This window comes from Echinops telfairi, unplaced genomic scaffold (assembly GCF_000313985.2).
Source record: "Echinops telfairi isolate 266 unplaced genomic scaffold, ASM31398v2 ScPeMD7_9;HRSCAF=40, whole genome shotgun sequence".
Classification (NCBI taxonomy): Eukaryota; Metazoa; Chordata; class Mammalia; order Afrosoricida; family Tenrecidae; genus Echinops; species Echinops telfairi.
Window position 1 is genome coordinate 94,671,463 of NW_022103906.1, and position 21,070 is coordinate 94,692,532.

The following is a 21,070-nucleotide window of genomic DNA, read 5'->3' on the forward strand; positions in this document are numbered from 1 at the left end:
TACTTGATCAAAATAAAATCAAGACAATCCACATAATGGAAGAAAAAAACCTGGGATAATGCCATTTCAAATAAGGATTTAATTTCAAAAACCAATAGAAAACTTCAACAACTCAACTGTAAAAAGACAAACGATCTAAATAATAAAGAGGGGTGGGGCAAAAATTGTGAACAGACATTTCACCAAGAGGATATTTGTACAAGCAACAAATAACATGAAAAGATCTAGATATCATTGCATGAAAATCACAACTACACTGTTATGTCATCTCACCCCTCAAAAATGTCAATTACCAACAAAACAGAAAACAATACTGGTGAGACTGTAGGGGTATTGAAATTGTTACACATCACTGGTGGGACTGTAACATGTTGTAAACACTTTGAAAAAAAGCATGTTATTTTCTCAAATAGCTAGAAATAGAACTACTTTATGATCTAGCAATCCTACTCCTTCTCAGGATATATCAGAGAGATATAAGAGCCGTAAAAGGAACAGACAAATGTGTATCTACATTCATTGCAGCATTATTCATAATAGCAAAAAGCTGGGAAAACCTCAGTGTCCATCAGTGGATGAGTGGATAAACAAAGATGAGGACATAAGTGTAATAAAATATTGTGCAATGATAAAGACAGATGAGGAGTCTGAGAAACACAGGATGGATGTACTTGGAGGACCTTATGCTGAGTGAAATGAGTCAATCAATACAGAAAGAAAAATGTCTTACGGCCCCCAAATTATAAAGTTCAAGGCTAGATTTTATATATATATATATTGCAAAGTTATTAGGTTGGGAAGAAAAAGGAGGGGCAATTAATTTCTATATTGGAGATATTTATTACTCTCGATGATGAGAAAAGCCATCATAAATACGGGTGAAATCAGCACAACTTAAACAAGGTAAATAAAGAAGCTAAAGGAGTACATGGGATTAGGGACAATTTTGTTGAATGCTATAACATACAATTTGCAACAACACTAAAATGCATCACACCCAATTCTACCTTGCAAGTCTGGCGAGACCAGAGCATGTACACTGGTACAGATAGGAACTGGAAACAAAGGGAATCCAGGGCGGATGATCCCTTCCGCCTGGTGTGAGTGGCGTGAGTGTGTGAGTGGTGTGAGTAGCAATACTGGGAGTATAGAAGGAGAGTGGGTTGGAAAGGGGGAACTGATTACAAGGATCTACATGTCACCTCCTCCCTGGGGGACGGACAACAGAAAAGTGGGTGAAGGGAGATGTCGGACAGGGCAAGATATGACAAAATAATAATTTATAAATTATCAAGGGCTCATGAGGGAGGGGGGAGCAGGGAGGGAGGGGAAAAATAAGGAGCTGATGCCAGAGGCTTAAGCAGAGAACAAATGTTTTGAGCACGATGAAGGCAATGAATGTACAAATGTGCTTTACACAATTGATGTATGTATGGATTGTGATAAGAGTTGTATGAGCCCCTAATAAAATGATTTTTTTAAAGCATTGAAAACATATGTAAGATTACATATGTAGATAAGGGTACATATATGTGCATAGGAAAATACATGGATATCAACCACATTGGGAACACAGCTATGTCTTCCTAGACATATTTAAAGAATTTAGATGAAAGCGTTTGAGATGATAGCCTCAGGGAACAATTTAGGTCAATGGTAGGATGCAATTCACAAAGATAATACTCCACATTAGTCTGGGGAGTAGCAGCTGGAGCCCTGAAAGCGTGCGAGGGACCACTGCGATACCGTGGTGGGACAGAAGGGAATGAAGGCAATCAAAGGCTCACAGCAGCTAATTTTCCACGAGAGCCTCAGGCTCTTCTCATGTGAGACACGAGGAACACATTCTGCCTCGTTGTCCCTTCTTGCCGTTCTCACCAGGAACATCATAGAAGTTCCTCGACACAATGGGAGAGGAACGTGGAATAACACTACAATTCCTAAAAAAGGCAGGACTCACTTGGCCAAAAGAGAAATAGAGGAAACCCCGAGACTATCATCAAAAGATAGCCTCTGAACTTGAAATTGAGGTGATTTCTGCAGGTTCTTTCAGACAAATGTCATTGTTGTTGTTAGGTGCTATCAAGGCTGTACTGACTCATGGTGACCTTGTGAACAATAGACGGCAACACCGGCAGATCCTGTACCATCCTCACAAGTGCCATGTTTCAGCCTGTTGTGGCAGCTACGGTGTCAGCCCATCACCTTGACAGTCTTCCGCTGTGGTTTTTGACCTTCCAATTTAGCAAGCATGATATGCTGTTCCCAGGATGGTGTATCTTCAAATAGCTTATCTCACATATGTGAGACCACGTTTCTCCATCCTCTTTTCCTCTGCCCTTTTACCTTACCAAGCATGTGGGACTTTCCAGGGACTTGTCTCTCCGGGTAACATGCAAAAAACAGAGAGGAAGACCTCAGTGGGATGGATTGGCCCCATGGCTTAAACAGTGGGCTTGAGCAAAACAGTAAATTCAAGGGTGACACATGACCAGGATGACATATGAGCATTTCCTTCTGTTGTTCACGAGGCTACTACGCGTCAGAACCAACCCAGTGGTACCTAGAAACAAGAACAGTTGACTAGAGTTAGCCCTGTCACAATGCCTAGATTAAAAAAATGAACTAGGATTGTTAGTGATAGCATCACTTCTGCTCATTGCCTGTTGATGAAAAATAGTCATTTAGCTTGAAAATAACTGAAAAGGGGGGTTGGAAATATAATGTAAGACTTTTTTAAAATTGCTGAATATTATTTTTGCCACTTGCTTTGAAATCCTTGTATTTTTAGAAGCTAGTTGATGTTTACTAAATTTAGATATTCTTACATGTCAGAATTAAAATATCTAGGCTAATGATAACAAAAAAATGAAATAGCATATAAATTAGTAGAGAGAAACAGGTGTGATGAAGAGGGAAATTGAAAAGCTCAATCAACTAAAAAGAAGGGAAGAACAAAGAGATAAAAAGACAATGGTTAAAGGGAGGCAAATACATGGTATAAAATAAGATGATAGGCATAATGGATTAATTTGGTAAGTACATTTATCACAGTCTTCATTCACAAGGTATAGGCACAGGTAAACTCCAGACAAAAATATTGTGAGACATAAAATTCTACTCTTCTTGAGAATGGAAAACCTGAGCATTCACAAATTCACTACATATGACTATTGCATCTGGCCCACGTGTACTTGTGTTATTTTGCTGTATAATGAATTGCATTGTACTCAATGGCTGGAACAGCACCGATATAGCTATAAAATGTATATGAAGATCACATATACATATACATCTGATGTATATGTATATCACAATTATGCAGATCAGATGTCTGTCACCAAATGTCTGTGTTCTCTGCTAAGGGTAAAAATGACTCATATCAAGATGTCAGTCAGTCTTTGGCTCTGGGAAGACATGGCTGTCACAATTCCATTCCTGACATCAGTAAAACTGACATCCTAATTTATTTGCTGCCATCTACTCCCTGCCATCCAGTGGATTCCTACAGACGAGGGTAGAACTGCTGCCGTGAGTTCCCAATCTGAATCTCTTTGTGAGGGTATCAATGTCAGTGCTGATCAAGGACCCTAGGCCAAGGATCACGGGCCTGCCTTCCCATGCAATCCTTTCTTTCTGTCAGCAGTCCACATTTTAATCTGGCTCCTATTTTGATTGCATTTTACTTTTCTGCCTCCATGTAGAGGAAAGCCTTTACTTTAAAAGGAGTCTATGCAATTAGATTAGAGGTCCCCTAGATCAGCGGTTCTGAACCTGTGGGTCGTGACCCCTGTGGGGGTCGAACCACCCTTGCACAAGGGTCGCCTAAGACCATCGGAAAACACAAATTTCTGATGGTCTTAGGAATGCAGACACTCCTCTATCCATCCGCAGGCGGTCCGCCCACATGCAGACACGCCCACATACGAGTACCCCGTGTGAAGACAAGTTACCCATGCCACACCATGCTTCAAGACAAAATTTCATTTAGTTGTCATTAGAAATAAATATTTCACAATATATAATTACATATTGTTTTTGTGATTAATCACTATGCTTTAATTATGTTCAATTTGTAACAATGAAAATACATCCCGCATATCAGATATTTACATTATGATTCATAACAGTAGCAAAATGACAGTGATGAAGTAGCAATGAAAATAATTTTATGGTTGGGGGTCACCACCACATGTGGAACGGTATGAAAGGGTGGAAGCATTAGGAAGGTTGAGAACCACTGCTCTAGATAATCTGCATATGCTAGCTCATCATAGCCAGAGGTCCCAGGGACTATTGGATTCAGATCTATAGAGTCATTTTAGTATTTTGCTTACCATGATGCTAATACCAGTCAAAAATAGTTAGAAAAAGAGACATTGGAATGCAATTGTACTCATCAATCAAGAAGCAGAAATTAAAAGTAAAATAAAATTAAAAAAGAAGTAGGAATTCTAAAATATTTTGGCATTTTATTTAGAAACTTATAAATGATAGTTAATTCATAATGAACAACTTGATTTAATCCAGTGATATAAAAGTGGTATAAGATTCAAAAATCTATCAGTCTGATCCACCAAATTTTTATATTAAAATATAAAAATGATATTTTTAACTCTTTAAGTGAATGAAAGATAGTTTTAATAATAACAGAAAATATTACTTTAAACAAATGTTTTACATTAGAGAAAATAGTTGAATGTATAGCTATATATATTAAATTTCAATGTTCGGGGCAAAGAACAGAATATATAATAATTTTCACTTGTATAAAGATCAAATGTAAACAAAATTAGCAGTATGTTATTTACCGATAAATTGATGTACAGAAAATCTACTTTTAAAAAGGAATATAAAAATGTAGAAAAGGAGTAAAATGTGACTGCAGAGGGGAAAATAGAGAACTTAAAAGTTACTGGTAATTTTTTAACCCTGTTGGTGAGAATATGGGGGCTGATTTTAACTTTTTATTGTAATTTGAGTGATAGAGAAAATGTTTTTCATTCAATAATTTATACATCTTTTAATTTGTGACATGGACTACAATGTCCACAAGGTAATAGCATTTTTCCCACTAGTCCTCCTTGTTTCCTGTTTTCATTCATCATTCTTTTCTCTCCCTCAAAGCCTTTTGAGCTTTATCCATAGTCAGAGCCATTATGGCCTCCCATGACTGATTGTCAAAAGTAATGGGTGCCTCCTTGGTATTAAATCAGCCTGTCCATTGTTGAGCCTTGGCAATGAGCTCAGTCCAGGCCTGCAGAATACTAAGGGCCAGAATCTGAAGGTTTCACCAGACTCTATCTGGTCAGTAAGCCAGTTTTGTTTTGTTTGTTCCACATCATCTCCCCATCTATTCACAACCTCTTACTGGAACCCCTTTCAGAGTGGTCCCTCATAGGAGCAGGCATCATCTAGTTCTTCTGATCCCAAGATCCTGGGTACTGATTCATGTGCTCCTTTAGTGCTTGGGGCTCATTGTTTCCATGTGACTTTGTTTGGCTTCACTCTTCTCTGTGGATGGAGAGAATAAAAGCTGCCCCTTAGATGGTCAAGGACACGCTTTTGAGATACCATTGCTGACTCACCAGAGTAGGATTTAGATTTGCCTGTGTGGACTGTGGTATGTCAGTTGACTTTGCTGTTGTGCCCCAGCCCCAGGGGCTCTTCTTTTAAGTTGGGTGGCTATGGCCAGGAGGTTTACAATACTTTGCGCCCCATATGCTCTAATCTATTTATGGGTATAATAGCAACACATAATAGTACCTATGTAGAAATAGCCTCTGTCAGATCTATACATATTCGTGGTGTTGTCCCACTTAAACTTCCATAACTGTTCCATTTCCATGTCACCACTTACAAACCCACTGCCATCAATTTGATTGTGACTGCTAGAGAAATGATATAAGGATCCCAAGGTCATACATCCTAAAGAAGCAGCTAGTCTCACTTCTTTCCTTTGAAAGCAGTCTTGAACCACCAACCTGGAGGTGAGTAGCCCAGTGCTTACCCAAGTGTCACCAGGGCACCTTGTGTCCACTTACAGACTATTGTTCTCACTGTTATTGAAGGATTGTGCACGTAATATTAGTTCTCCTTGCTGCCTTGAACTCTTGTGCTCCTCGCAGACTTCTCTTTTGCCCTGAATCTGCCTTGATGCTAACCCTGTCCCTTTTGTACATTACCTAATTACCTCTCGTCTTCCAGCCAGTCACTTTCAGAGTGTCTCATTTTCTTGACCTTTTATACTAATGGTCTCAGACAATCGGCAGGATAATGTCCTTTATCTGAACTGAAAGCATATACAATCTGTATCGTGTTGTATGTAGAACATACATATACATACTTCATGGAATAAAGAAAACAAAAACTAATGGAAAATAATGAGTTCTAAAGTGGTTTCAAGAGTCTGCCTAAATTTTAAAAGTTGCCGAATAATAAATGTTACTAGAAATTGCCTTTCAAAGGAAAGTATTCGTCAGCAATGAAGAGTGTGTTCATTTGTGCCTCTTGCACAAATGTAATGAGGGAAAAGCTGGCATCTGCGTCTAAAAGGCCAGACTGGGGAAACACATCATATCTGAAAAGTGAGAAGCTGAAGAAGACACAACTTCAGTGCCCAATTAAACGCGTTAACTGAATCACGCAATAACTTGGAGCCGCTGAGCACGTTCTGTACATTACCAAAGTCTATGAACACACTACAGACGGAACCTTGACAGAGTCCTGCCCTGGAGACTCTCGTCTCTAGATCGAAAGAAAATCACAAGCAGATTCAAGACACTATTAAGCGAATTCCGGAGACAGAAAGATGTTCAAAGCACTAGGGATGCAAAGGGAGACATCAGGCTGGAAATAATATTTGGTTCACACTTTGATGTATAATTTTCAATTTACCAGCCAGCTAGTATAAGGAGAGACCGGTCAGTAGAGAAGGATATTATGGTTGGTAAAACAGAGAATCAGAAAACATGAACAATTTAGAACAACAGATTCAAATATAACAATTGCAAGGATGGCATAGGACCAGGCAGTGTTTCAAACTGTAGTGCATAGGAATAATGTGAGCTAAAACTGATTGATGGTTCTTAACAACAATAAGAACAACAACAGCAAGTCAGCTAGAGGTGATCTGGGTCAGGTAGAGAAGACAACCGTTACTAAGGCATAGACAAATGAAAGATGTTTATAAGTAATATAATGAAGAGAGCAATGGAGCATGCAGGTAGAGAAAGAAATAGAATCAAATAACGAGAGATGACTTTGTGTACCAAGTTAAGAAGAGGTTTGAGAATTTTGGTGTTTTTAATATATAGAAAGCCATGGTCAGAATTTATTTCAGTAAAATCATTTGATCAGTGCATAATGTTGGCCTAAACCAGATGAAGAAAGCTCTTTGGGAACTTGTGAAAATGGTTCAAATCAGAGCTAGAAACATATGCAAAAGACATTGTTAATAGGCATAGAGATTCAGATTCAAGGAATTTTAGGAACAAAAACCTATAAAACTAATTATTTGATAGGAGAGGAAGAATATAGGTTTTCAGGTGTACCTTTTCATATATATATGGTGATAACTCTCTGAAGATAGCCAAGAAAGGTAATTATGATGCAGAATTGTTTTATTTTGTTTTAATAGATTATAGGGGAAAAACTTCTTTATTAAGATAATTTTAGTGGGTTATTCAACACAGTGAGCTATGAAAACACTACTTATTCATTCAACCAAATGACTAAAAATCCCCCAAATCTGTCCAGATTCTAACCCTCAGAACCTGTGAATATGCTACCTTATATAGTAAAAAGAACACTGAATTGTCTTAAAATACTTTGAGATGGGAAAATTACCCCAGGTAATCTGCATATACCTAATGTAAACACAAGGGTCCTGGTCAGAGGGATACCAGAGGTTTAGAATGCGGATAGCAGATACAAGCACAGAGGCAGGGTTTATAAAGGAGAGAAGACATTATAGCAATAGCTTTGACGACCTGGGAAGGGATATGTCTCAAAAGAATATAGAAAACTTCATGAAGCTTAAAAACAAAAGGAAAACTAATTTACTCTTAACTCCGCTAGAAGGAAAGCCACTTTGACAACACCTTGATTTTAACCACACACACAAATCTATTCCATATTTCTGACTTTCTGACTCTACGGTAATATTTTCTCTGTGTGTGTGTATGTTAAAGTACTATGTTTGCTACAGCAGGAATAAAAATTGGACACATCATTGAACAAATATTTTTGACTATATACTGGTTTAAGACTATGTGCTCATGTTTCTTTCAGTCTGGAGAAAATGGCACAAGACTAGCTCTCCTCCCTGAAATAACTATGAAATTCTAGAAGGAAGTTGTACAAAGCGAACACTGTAATCACCCATTTTTAGAATGAGGGACAATTTCTGAACAGCAGCACAGAGAATTAGACTCTCATCTGAACCAGTGTTCTGACTAAGCTGAGGATCTAGAAATCAAGAGTTCAGAGCAGCTTAATCATCTGATGAATGTGCTTGTCAGTGATATGCCCAAGAATTCAGTCAGAAAACAGGAATCCCCATGACATGTTTGAACATGCCTGGCCATGACCATCTGAGACTTAATAGACAGAACCTTGACAGGATTGGAAATATAAGAGTAAGAATTAAGCCCTAGTGCATATCCTACTCTAAACTTAATAAATCTTCTTATTAATTTTCATGGAAGATAGAGTTGTTAAGGGTTTGAGTATAGCATCATTAGAAAAACTTGGGATACATGTTATTCTTACAATAGATACTCACAGATGAAGTATAAATTCTCATGTATACAAGTTTGTATAGAGAAAATGAATTTTTTTTCTAAAATTAGAATCATTGTTTAAAGGAGAGATATTAGAACTTACAGTGTCTGCAACCTGTTACCCACAATGCCCGTTATTTGATTAAAAATAATAATAATTACAATAATCAGGCATACAACAGCAAAATGTGACTCAAGAACCTTCCTGTCAGGAGAAACCAAACTAGCAATGAATCAGATGTTACACTTACAGCAGGCAGCTACCATAAATATATTCAAAGAATTTAAGAAACTGTACAAAGAGTGAATCAAAGAGTCTTTATGAATGAAAGGACAGATATCTCAGCAAAAACTCTTAAAAAGCTATTTTAAAAAGAACAAAAAAATGTCTAAAATTTGAACGTACAATAGCAGAAAATATCAACATCATACCCACTGATAAGTCTTAATAGAGTAGTGATGATGACAGAAGTAAGGGCCAGATAAAGGCTGATTAATAGAAAGTATCCAACTGGAGAAACAGAGGAAGATGAAAGGAAAAGAAAAATGGCCATTCTGAAGTATCTAACTGTGTATCAGAGTCTTCAAAGAATAGTGAGAAGAATAAGAAAATAAAGCATATTTAAAATAATAACAAAAGAAAGCTTCCAAAATGTGAATAAAAAATAATAAAAGCAAACCAATGAATTACAGATCAAAAAAAGTCAAAAAAAAATCAAGCAGTATAAAGACAAGGGAACAGGCTTAAACACAGCAAAATCATACTTCTGAAAAGCAAACAGACAAAAAACATGATAATAATTAATACATTAAGGATGCACATTACTCATCCTAGAACAACCACTGTAAAATAACTAGATAATAAATAGAAATATAGAAAACAATGTAATCAAATGGAACATTTAGGAGTATTTAATTCACCTAAAGAGAGTAAGATAAAATGTAACAGTCAAAATCATAGGAACAAATGAAAATAACATGGCTAGATGATCCTTTTGAAGCATAAATAATAATAGCTACATTAAATGAAAATGGCCCAAAAGGCAGGAAGCATATTGCAAGAACTTAAACCTGTATTATCATCATCATACTGCAGATATGTATATAGTATTTTAATAAATCATGAGGGTGTGGCATTTAATCATTGTTGATACATTTTGGAGTTTATTGACATGATTTTAAATTTATTTATTCATCCAACACAATGAGTTTTGCTAGGTGAAGTGCCTTTTTCTGTGTTACGTACATACTACTATTTTTAAAAAATTACTATAGTCAATTATAAGGAGTGCTGGTGGTGCTCTTCAGTAAGCCTAGACTGCTAACTGCAAGGCTGGGGGTTCAAAACCATCAACTACTCTGAAGACGAAAGATGAGATTTTCTGTATGCATAAAATGTACAGCCTAGAAACCCTATATATGATACTATGGAGTCAAATTGGCCTCAGTGGTAGGAGGTATGGCATATAATCAAATATTAATGATCAGTATCTGTAAACCAGTATGTGAAGTGCTTTTAATATATCATATTCAGACTTTTAAAGTCCTTTCAAGATAGCTGTTAGGTGCCATCAAGCTGGTTCCAATCTGGACCAACCCTAGTGAAATTCCCCAGGGTGCTGGTCCACCCTCACAATTGTTCCAGTGGCGTCAATCCAGCTGGTTGAGGGCCTTCCTCTTTTCCAAAGCCCTTTCACTTGACCAAGCATGATGTCCTTCTCCAGGGACTGGTCTCTCCTGACGGCATGTCCGAAGCATGTAAAACAAAGCTTGCCATCGTTGCCTCTAAGGAGTACTCTGGCCATACTTCTTTCAGAAAAGATCAGTTTGCCTTTTTTAGCAGTCCATGTTACTTTCAGTATTCTTCTCCAGCACCACAAGGTAAGTGTCATTATTCCCATCAGAGAGAGAGAGGGAGAGAGAGAAAGAAAGAGAAAAATGAAACTCAGAGAGGATTCTGTTCAGGTTACATAACCCAATAGGAAGAGAATAACATTTTATTCCATCTTGGCTGATTCTAGATTCACCTCTCCTACACCTTTCTGTTAGCTCCATTATTGCTTGGGCAACAAGGAACTAAACGGGCAAATAAATCATTCAGTGTGGAAAAGCTAATGAAAAGTTAGTGCTCTTGCTCAAGGGAGCTAGTACTATTACAAAAGAGTGGGACATTTTACCCAAGCTTGGTAAGTGCCTGGGAGTTCATCGATTTGGGTACTAACGCAGAGAGGCTACCTCAAGACCAAACACTTATTTTCTAATTGGGATGTAAGCTATGCAATGGCCTAACGAAGTATCACTTTTAAATTGCTAGATAATTCAGTCTCTGCTTTGACATTTTAAGTACTTAAACATCTGGAATGCAACTGTGAATTTATCCTGTCTCACTTGCCTTTCTGAAAACAAGGCTGAAGAATTAGAAAACCTTCCAAATTATGCATCAGCAGGTACCTCTGATAAATAATTCATATTTAAAAAGGGTGTCATCCTGATCACTCCTTACTAAGGGATTTGACTTGTGACTGTCCTGGACTAAGAGGAACTCTATGTAAGGATGTTTGTTTCTAGACGTCTTTGTCATTTTTATTCAATACTATGTACAATCTCACATGGTCCTCACAATCCACTTTGCTTTAGAATTAGGGACTCTTGAGCACAATTTTATATCTTACTCTCACCAATCTCAAAGTGACCCAATGGCATCATTAAGTCTAAAAATAGGAAGGAGAGAGAGAGAAAAAGACTACATAGGAGGTACATTAAATGCAAAAATAATAAAACTTCTCTACCCTCAAGATACTTATAAATGATATCCAAAATAAAAGAACATTCTGAGGGATATAAGGATGATTCAAAGTATTGAATAATTGAGACAACATGATATATGGCTGAGTTGATAGGAAAAGAATTGAAAACAGAATGGCATGTGTTATAAACATTCAAGAATAGGAACCATCATGTGTTTGTCCAGGTAGACTAGAGAAACAAATTCATAGGCACTCATATGTGTATAGGAAAGAGCTTTGCATACAAAAGCAACTGAATATTGAGAAAACACTCCAGCACAGTCCAGATCAAGTCATAAAGTCCAATATTGGCCATATGTCTGATACCAATCGATAAAGACCTCTTCAGACTCACTAACCCCAGGCAATGATGCAGAATGCAGGATTATCACTGGGTTGGAAATCTTCTGGATCCAGGGGCATTGTAAGCATCTCAGCACTGGAGTGCGTCTCCATGTGGCTTCTCCAGGTCCAGAGCTCTTGCTGCCATCAGCATAGCTTCATGTGTCTTGTCAGTAGAGAGTCTCTCAAGGAGTGGGTAGAGAGAGGAGTGTCTTCTCCCTCCAAGGAGGAAAAATACAGGAGTTCCCAGAATCCTCAGGAGAAGGCCATGCCCCCACACAGAGGCCTCATTAGCCATGACCCAATTGTCAGACTAGATTCCACCACTTCACTTTTAATCTTCTCAAGTTTTAATCTCTCAAATTGACACCAGATTATGTAACTACCACACATAAACTACCTATTTATTAATGTATAAGCCAAATTTTCCAGCACATTTTTTATGCAGTTTTGTGGTAAAATTAGGTGCCTTGGCTTATATTTGGGTTGACTTATACTCAATTATATATGTCAATCTAGAAGAATAATTTTTCAAAAGGAAAAACCTATCAATTTTACCATGTTGTTTTTCTGCATCAATCTCAATTAACTTGATAATTGAAACAGTCCTCTAACAACTAAATTTGTTGAATGTAAAATTTTAAAAAAATACTAAGAGGAACAATAATACTTAGACCAATCACCATCCTTAGTATAGTGGTGAGTATCTGTGCCTCTCACATGGTAGACCAGAGTTTGATTCTTCCATGGGGAGGCAGGCCCCGTTTTGGCTAACTTGATGGTACAGTGGGATGTGAGATCGGCTGCTAAGGACAAGTTCAGCCGTTGAAACCACCAGCCACTCAGTGATGAGAGAGAGATGAGGATTTCTGCTCCCATAAGAATTTATAGCCTTGAAAACCCCCCTAGGGCCAGTTCAACTCTGTCAAATAGAGTAAATTTGTGTCAGAACCAACCAAGGGTACTGAGTTTTCACAGGCAAGCATTTACCCAATCACCCAGGTTCAGAAGGTTTAGGAGGAGGAAGGAAAGCAAGAAGTCCAGGGCAAAAGGGTTGGGTAGGCATGCTACGTTGTGGGACTTACAGTCATTGAGATGAAATAAATTGTATATGAATTGTTGAATGGAAAACTTATCTGCTCTGTAAACCTTCAGCCAATTCACAATGATAAAAAAAAGGTCATGGAGAATTAATTATAACATTTAAAGACAATGTAAAATCAATTCTACAAAATACCTCCCAGTGAGTAGAAAAAGATGGAACACTTTCTAATTAATGTTATTAATCTAGTATTATCTTGACGCTAACCATACATATAGACTGTACAAGAAAAGAAAATGACAGACCGATATTCCTCAAAAATCAGAAACTAATATTCTCAAAACTATTAGCAAAAGAAGTCCTGAAATATATTAAAAAAGAAGAAACAAGTACACTTTGTTTTCAGGGGTTAAGATGGGATTCCTATATGAAAAATCATATTTTCATCAAATAAGCTATTTAAAAATCTTAATCACACGAGGGAAATATGGAACCGATTTCAAATATATTGGACCTCAGACGTTTTGGGGCCCTGAAGCCTGGGGGAACTCCTCAAACAATCGCCCTAACATAATTTTTAAACATTAAAGCAATACCAACCCCGAGGGTTTTTTAAAATCACACTATAGTTTAGCTTTATCAATAAGAAAAGCCTACTTTGAGCACTATGCATTTTCAAGAATTATCTATATGAAATCAAATTGACAACAGCATTTAAAAGGTCAGATAGGAACTTAAGGGGCAGCGATTTTAAAGTGTTAACAAGTCGGAAATGGAGGACAAGAATGGCTGTATTAGTTATAGAATGTGCACCAAGAAATCAAAGAAAACTATTGGAGAGATATGGTGCATTCTTGGAATGGAATAATTCACATAGTAAAGATGTCAATTCTTCCACAATGTGATATGCAAATTTTACACAATACTGATCAGAACCGTGGCAGAGTTTTGTGTTAATATAAACAAACGGGAATTGGAAACGCAGGGAATCTAGGACAGATGAACCCCTCAGGACCAGGGGTGACAGTGGCGATACTAGGAGGGAAGGGGGGTGTAGGAAGAGGGAATTGATCACAGGGAGCTACATATAACCTCCTCTCTGGGGGACGGGCAGCAGAGGGGTAGGTGAAGGGAGATGCCGGGCAGTGTAATATAAGATATAATAATAATTTATAAATTATCAAGGGTGCATGGGGAGGGGGAGGAAGGGAGGGGGAGGGGAAAAAAGGAAAATGAGCTGATTCCGGGAACCCAAGAGGAAAGCGAATTTTGGGAATGATGAAGGCAACAAATGTATAGATGTGCTTTACACAATTGATCTATGTATTGTGATGAATTGTATGAGCCCCAATAAATTGATTTAAAAAATATATAAACAGACTGATTCTAAAAATGAATATGGAAAATGCAAAGAAATGAGTCCAATTTTAATTTTTAAAAAGGTGAATGAGTTGAAGGAATCACAGTAAGATATTAAAAATGAAGTATGTACTACTCCAGATCCTGAAGAGAGTCAAGGCAGGGGAACAGCTAGGTCAATGGAGCAGGATAGAAAGCACAAAGACAAAAAGATGCAAGTACAATCAAGTACTAGTTAGTACATTGTGTAACAAGAACCCGATTTTATTATCATTAGAAAAACAGAATAGCACAACTTCTCTAAAAGGTAATTTGGCTGTTGGTTACAAAGATAAGTATATACTCACCAATGACTTATGAATCCCACTCCTGACACTTACCCTAGATAAATATCAATTTAAATTCATACAAGATTCCAATGATAAATATACCTATATACATACATATACAAATATTTATGTAAACATATCAAAAGGAACCCTGGTGATCTAGTGGTTATGTGTTTGGCTGAGATCTGAAAGGGGCTAGTCCATGGAAACTTACAGTATCAGAAACTCACAGAAGTTTGAATCTCTCCTATAAGGTCACTATAAGGCCACTATTAATAGCATCCAGTCAATGGTAGTGAGTTTATATAGATACACATGTGTATATAAATATAGTCTACTTTATGGACGGTTTTAGGTTTACAATTTAATTGAGCATGAACTACAAGGTTCCCATATCTCCCTGCCATACAGTTATTTCCATTATTAGTTTCTTGCATTAATATAAGATTGATGCATTATTATTAACTATAGTGCATTGTTTGCATTAAGGTTCACTCTTTATGATAAATATATTACACCATATGGCTGGTCTTATCATAGGAGTTTTGGTGGCTTAATGCTTGAGCATTGGGGAAGGTCAGAAATTTGAAACCCCCAGATGCTCCTCAGGAGAAAGATGAGGCTTTCTACTCCCATACATAGTTATAGTCACAGAGACTCACAGGGCCAGCTCTACCCTGTCCTATACCCTATAGAGTCCTCTATGAGTCGCCATCAACTTGATAGCAGTGAGCTTGTTTCTGTTTTGGATATCCTTACAGCATTATAGTTTCACTGCCCTGAATTTCAATAATCATTCTTCTCTTCCTCCTTTCCCACAACCAAAGTCCTGGCAACCACTGACATTTTTATTGATTTTACAGTTTTTCCACTTTCCAGAATGCCACATTGTTGGAATCAAACAGTAACTAGTCATTTACTAGATTACTTTTTATAGAAGTTTTATTCAGACTCATTAAAACCTTGAAACAACACAAATATCCTTCAACCAATTAAAGGATGAACAAATCATAGTATGTTCTGTATTAATTTCCTATTGTGGCTTAAAAAGTTACTGCAAAATAGTGGCATAAGATAACAGATATTATTACCTTATAATTTTGGAGATCTAAAGTCCAAATGAGTCTTATGTATCTAAAATCAAGGTTTCGACAGGGTTGTGTTCTTTTTGGTACCAATAGGGGAGAATCTGTGTTCTTGATTTTAGAGGCTTCTGAATCCCTAGGCTCCTGGCTCCTTCCTTCCTCTTAAAGTGTATCACACCAATCTCTGCTTCAGCTGTAACATATCTTTTTTTATAACTTTAACCCACTTACCTCCTATTTATAAGGAACTCGGCTCCAGTGAGTCTGCACACATAAGGCAGGATATCAATGAGTTCAACTTAACCACATCCAGAAAGTCTCACGTCACAGAATGGGATGTCGCTTCTTAGGGTAAGGGCATGGGAACCACTTTCGTCATACTTCCTCTGAGACTCTCTTGTTTGTCCATTTTTCAGTCCCCGATACTTTCAATATTGTGTATGCACAATATTGCATACATGCCATAACTTAGATGAATCCAAAGACTGTAAGTAAAACGAGGTTGTACACTTTGATTCCACTTCTATGATTTATAGAAAACAAAATTATGACCACTGAGATAGTTTTCATACCAAAAAAACCAGATTTGATGGTTACCAGGGGTAGGAGGGAAAAAGAGAAGGGAAAGAAAGCAATAAGCTAGAGGGGAGAGAGGTTTTAAATGCAATGACAGAGAAGCTAAGATTCCACAAGAAGGAGAAGAGCGTAGAAAAAGGGAGCAGGCAGGGTACGCTATTGAGAAGTTTTATCAATTGTTTCTTGTTTAAGTTGTTGAATGCAAAAGTGACTATCTGAAATGTCAATCTGCACTTTACTGACAAGACACAGTAAATAAAAATGAAAAGAAAATACAAACATGAAACAAGAGAGCAAATGAGTCATTTTTAGAATTTAGGGATAAGGAAAGGTGCAACTAACTATAGAGAGTATGACGGAGTTTTTCATTGAAATGCAAGTGTTCTGTCTTCTAGTTGTACCGGTGCTGGTTGCATCCATCTATACCATGTTAAATCTCATAGGAGTCTAAAGCAAAATAATAAGAATAATAACGGCATTCATCTATATGTAAATACTTTTTAAAAAGTATATGGGTGATGAGATGAAACTATATCACTCTGTGATTGTTATTGATTTTCTAACATTATGGGAGTGTAGTAGATAATTTTATGTCAACTTGGAGCTGTATGAAAGTGAAGGGGTAGAATACAACCTATCAATCGGGTCACAACCTGATGCTGTCTCCTTGTGAGTGTAATCTTCTTATAAAGAAGACTCTGGAAACTGCTCACACATTCTGCCTTCTTTCCTGCTGGGACTGTGGTGGCCACCCTGAGAGTCCCCAGAGCCCTGCCATGTTTCTGCACACCTTAGATCCACATGACTCTGCACCCACCAGCCTGTGATCTTCCTGCATTCTGCATCATTGCGTGTGGCTGAATGAGTCTGAAGAGGGACTTAGAGACTAGTATTGGCCTTATGGACTTGAAGGGATGCCTTCTTGGTACATAATTACTTCGTGATATAAAGTTCTTTCTTACACATATATGAGTGCCACTGGATTTGTTTCTCTAGTCAACCTGGCCTTACACAGGGAGATAGGTGAAAAAATGATGCATTTGAATTGTGCTGCTGGTGGAGAATATTAAATATGCCTTGGACTTCTAGAAAACTGAACAAATCAGTTTTAGGAGAACTGTGGCTACGGTCAGGATACCAGACAAGGTATGATTGCACTGAAGCCTTGGGGGGTTAATGGTTACATGTTGGGTTATTATGCACATGGTCGGTGGTTGGAAACCATCAACAGCTCTATGGGAGAAAGACTGGGCTTTCTAGTCCTGTAAACAGGTACAGTCTCAGAAACCCACAGAGGGTGACTCTGAGTCACCATTGACTCGATAGTAGTGAGACGTCTAAAGTTAAGATCAAAGATGTTGCATTGAGGACTAACATGCCCCTGACCCAAGTCCCGGTATTTTTCCACTGTGTCGTATGCATGTGAAAATGGGACCAAAAATAAGGAGGACAAAAGAAGAACTGTTTCATTTGAATGGTGGAATCAGTGATCAATACTGAATACATTATGGACTAGCAAAAGAACAAGGAGACCTGGTTGTAATGCCAGCCTTGGACTGCTAACCACAAGGTCATTGCTTCAAACCCAACAAGAGTCAATAGCAGACGACGTGAGAAAGAGGCATCTATCTGCTCCTGTAAACAGAAACAAGCTCAGAAAATTTGCATAAGGTTGCTATGGTCAGATTGACTCGATGGCTGTGGATCTGATTTGGCAAGAACAATGGGTGAATTTGTTGTGTAGAAAGCACAAATTTGCGGTGTACCACGCTGCTTGTTCAGACTCCATACTCTTTCTTTGGACAAGTGATACGGAGGGATCAGTTACTTTGAGAAGTCTGTTTTGTTTGGTAAAGCAGAGGACCAGCAACATTTGGAAGACCCTGCATGAAACAGATTGGCACAGAGGTGGCAGCAATGCTCTCAGGCATAGCAAAAGTGTGAGACTCGTCAGGCCTGTGGTGCAGGGATCACTCCGAGCAGGACTGACTCCATGGCACTTAGCAATCACCGTCTCTGGAATACTCCTAGAAATGAGATTTCAGCTCACGTGCTTGAATACACGAGGAAGGTGGGAGACACCATGTTTGATAGATGACCATTGAAAACTAAGAGCATACTTCTTGAGATGGATTCGCACAGTAGTTTCACCAATGGCCTTAAAAATGTCAGTAATGATGAAGATGGAACAAGATCAGACAATTGAAGCCAACCCAACAGCCACTCACAGCAGAAGGATGCGATACAGAGAACTGGACACACCGAAGGCATTCGCTCATTTGACCTTAGTGCATAAAGCTTCCCATGGTTTGCTCACCTCACACACACTGAAATACATATCAAAAAAGAACAGAGAATAATCTCTGAGTACTGTACATACTGAACACATCTCAGCTGTTAACAAAAAGGTTGGAAGTTAGAGTCAACCATGAAGTTCCTTGGAAGAAAGGTCTAGTGATCCATTTCTAAAACTATCAGCTACAGAAACCCATATGCAGCCCACTTCTAATCCGACACACGTTAGGCCCCCAGGAGTTGGAGTCAACTTGAGGGCAAGTAGGTTCAAGGAAAGAACACCCCTTATTGTAGTTTCTCAAAGTTCCAGGATGCCTGGAGGGGAGTTACAATGCCAAAGCTAGTCCTCTTCCTGGCAACCATGGCTTTGAGAAATCCCCGTGTAGCAATGGTTTCAAGTATTTTTTTTAAGTTAGTGCTTTTAAAATATATTTATATCACTGGCCTTGTTTAACATGTTTCACAGAGTTCCCTTTGCCTTTCAGGAGGCAGAGGCCAAAACAAACAGAAAATGAGTTACGGGAGCCTGAGTCAGAACTCTCCCGAGACATCCCTGTGTCCTGGAAAATGCTCCTCAAAAGTTTACAAGATAAATACAAATATACGCTGGGGGAAGGTTTCCATGACCTTTATACTGTTTGCCTTTCAGGAAGACTCTGAGAAGAATTTCTGTCCCTGGCAGCTCCTTGCAATTTCAGGGTTCAATTAAAAATCTAAACGAGACTACCCTTCAAGCAAAGGTTCTTCCGGATCTGAGGGTCAGTGTGCCTACTGGGTTGTAGAAAATGCATGCTGCGGCACTCACTCATCTAAGCCCCACAACTTTTGAAAGGAGAGGTTGTGCTTATCTCACCAACACCCCCAAATAAAAAGCACCCTGTGTGTTGTGTTGATTCCAATTCATGGCAATCCTATGGGACCAAGTAGATTTTCTCCAGAGGGTTTCCAAGGGTGTAACCTTTACAAAAGAAGATCGACACATCTTTTATCAATATCATACCGCTAAGGAAATTTGTTGGAAAGGAAAAGTTCATATTTCAGACTTTCTTATTTGCCAATGTCTTTATATACTGAATGTGGACGAGTTATCCAAGTATGCAGAGTTCACGGTCTTAAACATCTAAACCAAAAGCCATGTATATGCCACCTGGAGAAAATCAACAGAACAAGAGTCTACCTGAATTGCATCTTTATCTAGAAGGTGGGACCATTATGGAGGGTGACCTTAGCACAGTGTTATATGGCAGCAAATGAATGGTCCCACATCTTGAAAAGCTGACCCCCACTGGAATGAGGGCCTCTCTGTTGAAGTGCAGAAGTATTTTATTTTTAATAGGCCATCTACCTATTGCTTGGGAGACCATATTAGAAGATGACATGACCTGAGAGCAGAAGCTGGCATTGTGAGCATCTCAGCACTGGTTGGGCTCTCTACCTGGTTTCTCCGGCTCCAGAGGTCTGGTTCCATCAGCCTCTCTCCATGTGTCTTCTCACAGAGAAAGAGCATGTCTCCCGCCTCCAGCAAGCTATTTATCTCTTTAGCGCCTCCAAATGAGCCCATCAAGCTACTACCTGATTGACAGGCTAAACTCCACCCTTTCTCTCTGAATCCTCAAATTGACACCATATTATGTAAATACTACAGTAGTGGACTCCTACAATATTTGTCCATTTGATTTTGACTAACTTCATTCATCTAATGGTTTCCAGATCTATCCATGTTATGATTTGTTCCATAATTTCATCCATTTCTAGGGATGCATAGTATTCCATTGTGTGAATGAACAAGAGTCCCTTTATGCATTGTTCCATTGATGGGCATTTGGGCAGCTTCCAGCTTCTTGCTATCGTGAACTGTGCTGCCATGACCTTGGGAGAGCATACCTTTGTTTGTGTTGTAGCTCTTATTTCTTTGTGGAATATGTCCAGCAAAGTTGTAGCTGGGTCGTATACTATTTCTGTCCTGAGTTGATTTCTCAATTCCATTGAGTTAATGCTGAGTCCAAGTGATGCCCTGTGAGTTTCCAAGACTGTAACTGTTTATGGGAATACAAAGCCCCAACTTTCTCCCTGCTGGTGGTTTTGAACTGCCAACCACACAGATTGCAACCCAATGCTTAACCTCTTCACCACCAGGGCTCCTGCTTTCTGTAATGGTTGTATACATTTACAAACCCACTAGCAGTGTATAAGACTTACAACCTCTCCTTCCCTCTCCAGCATTTGTTGGTTTCTTCTTTTCAATTGGGCTATCAGCTAATGATGGTGATAATTCCCTCACGTGTTTGTCACCATTTGAGTGTCATCCTTTGTGAATTGCCTATTCATGTCTTTTATTCATCTTTTAATTGGATCATTTGGTTTCATATTGTTGTTGTTATTGAATTTAGAATTCTAAAAAGAATTCTTATTGCAGAATTTTATATATTTTAATAATTAGTCCCTTGTCCATTGTGCCATTGCTAATCCCCCC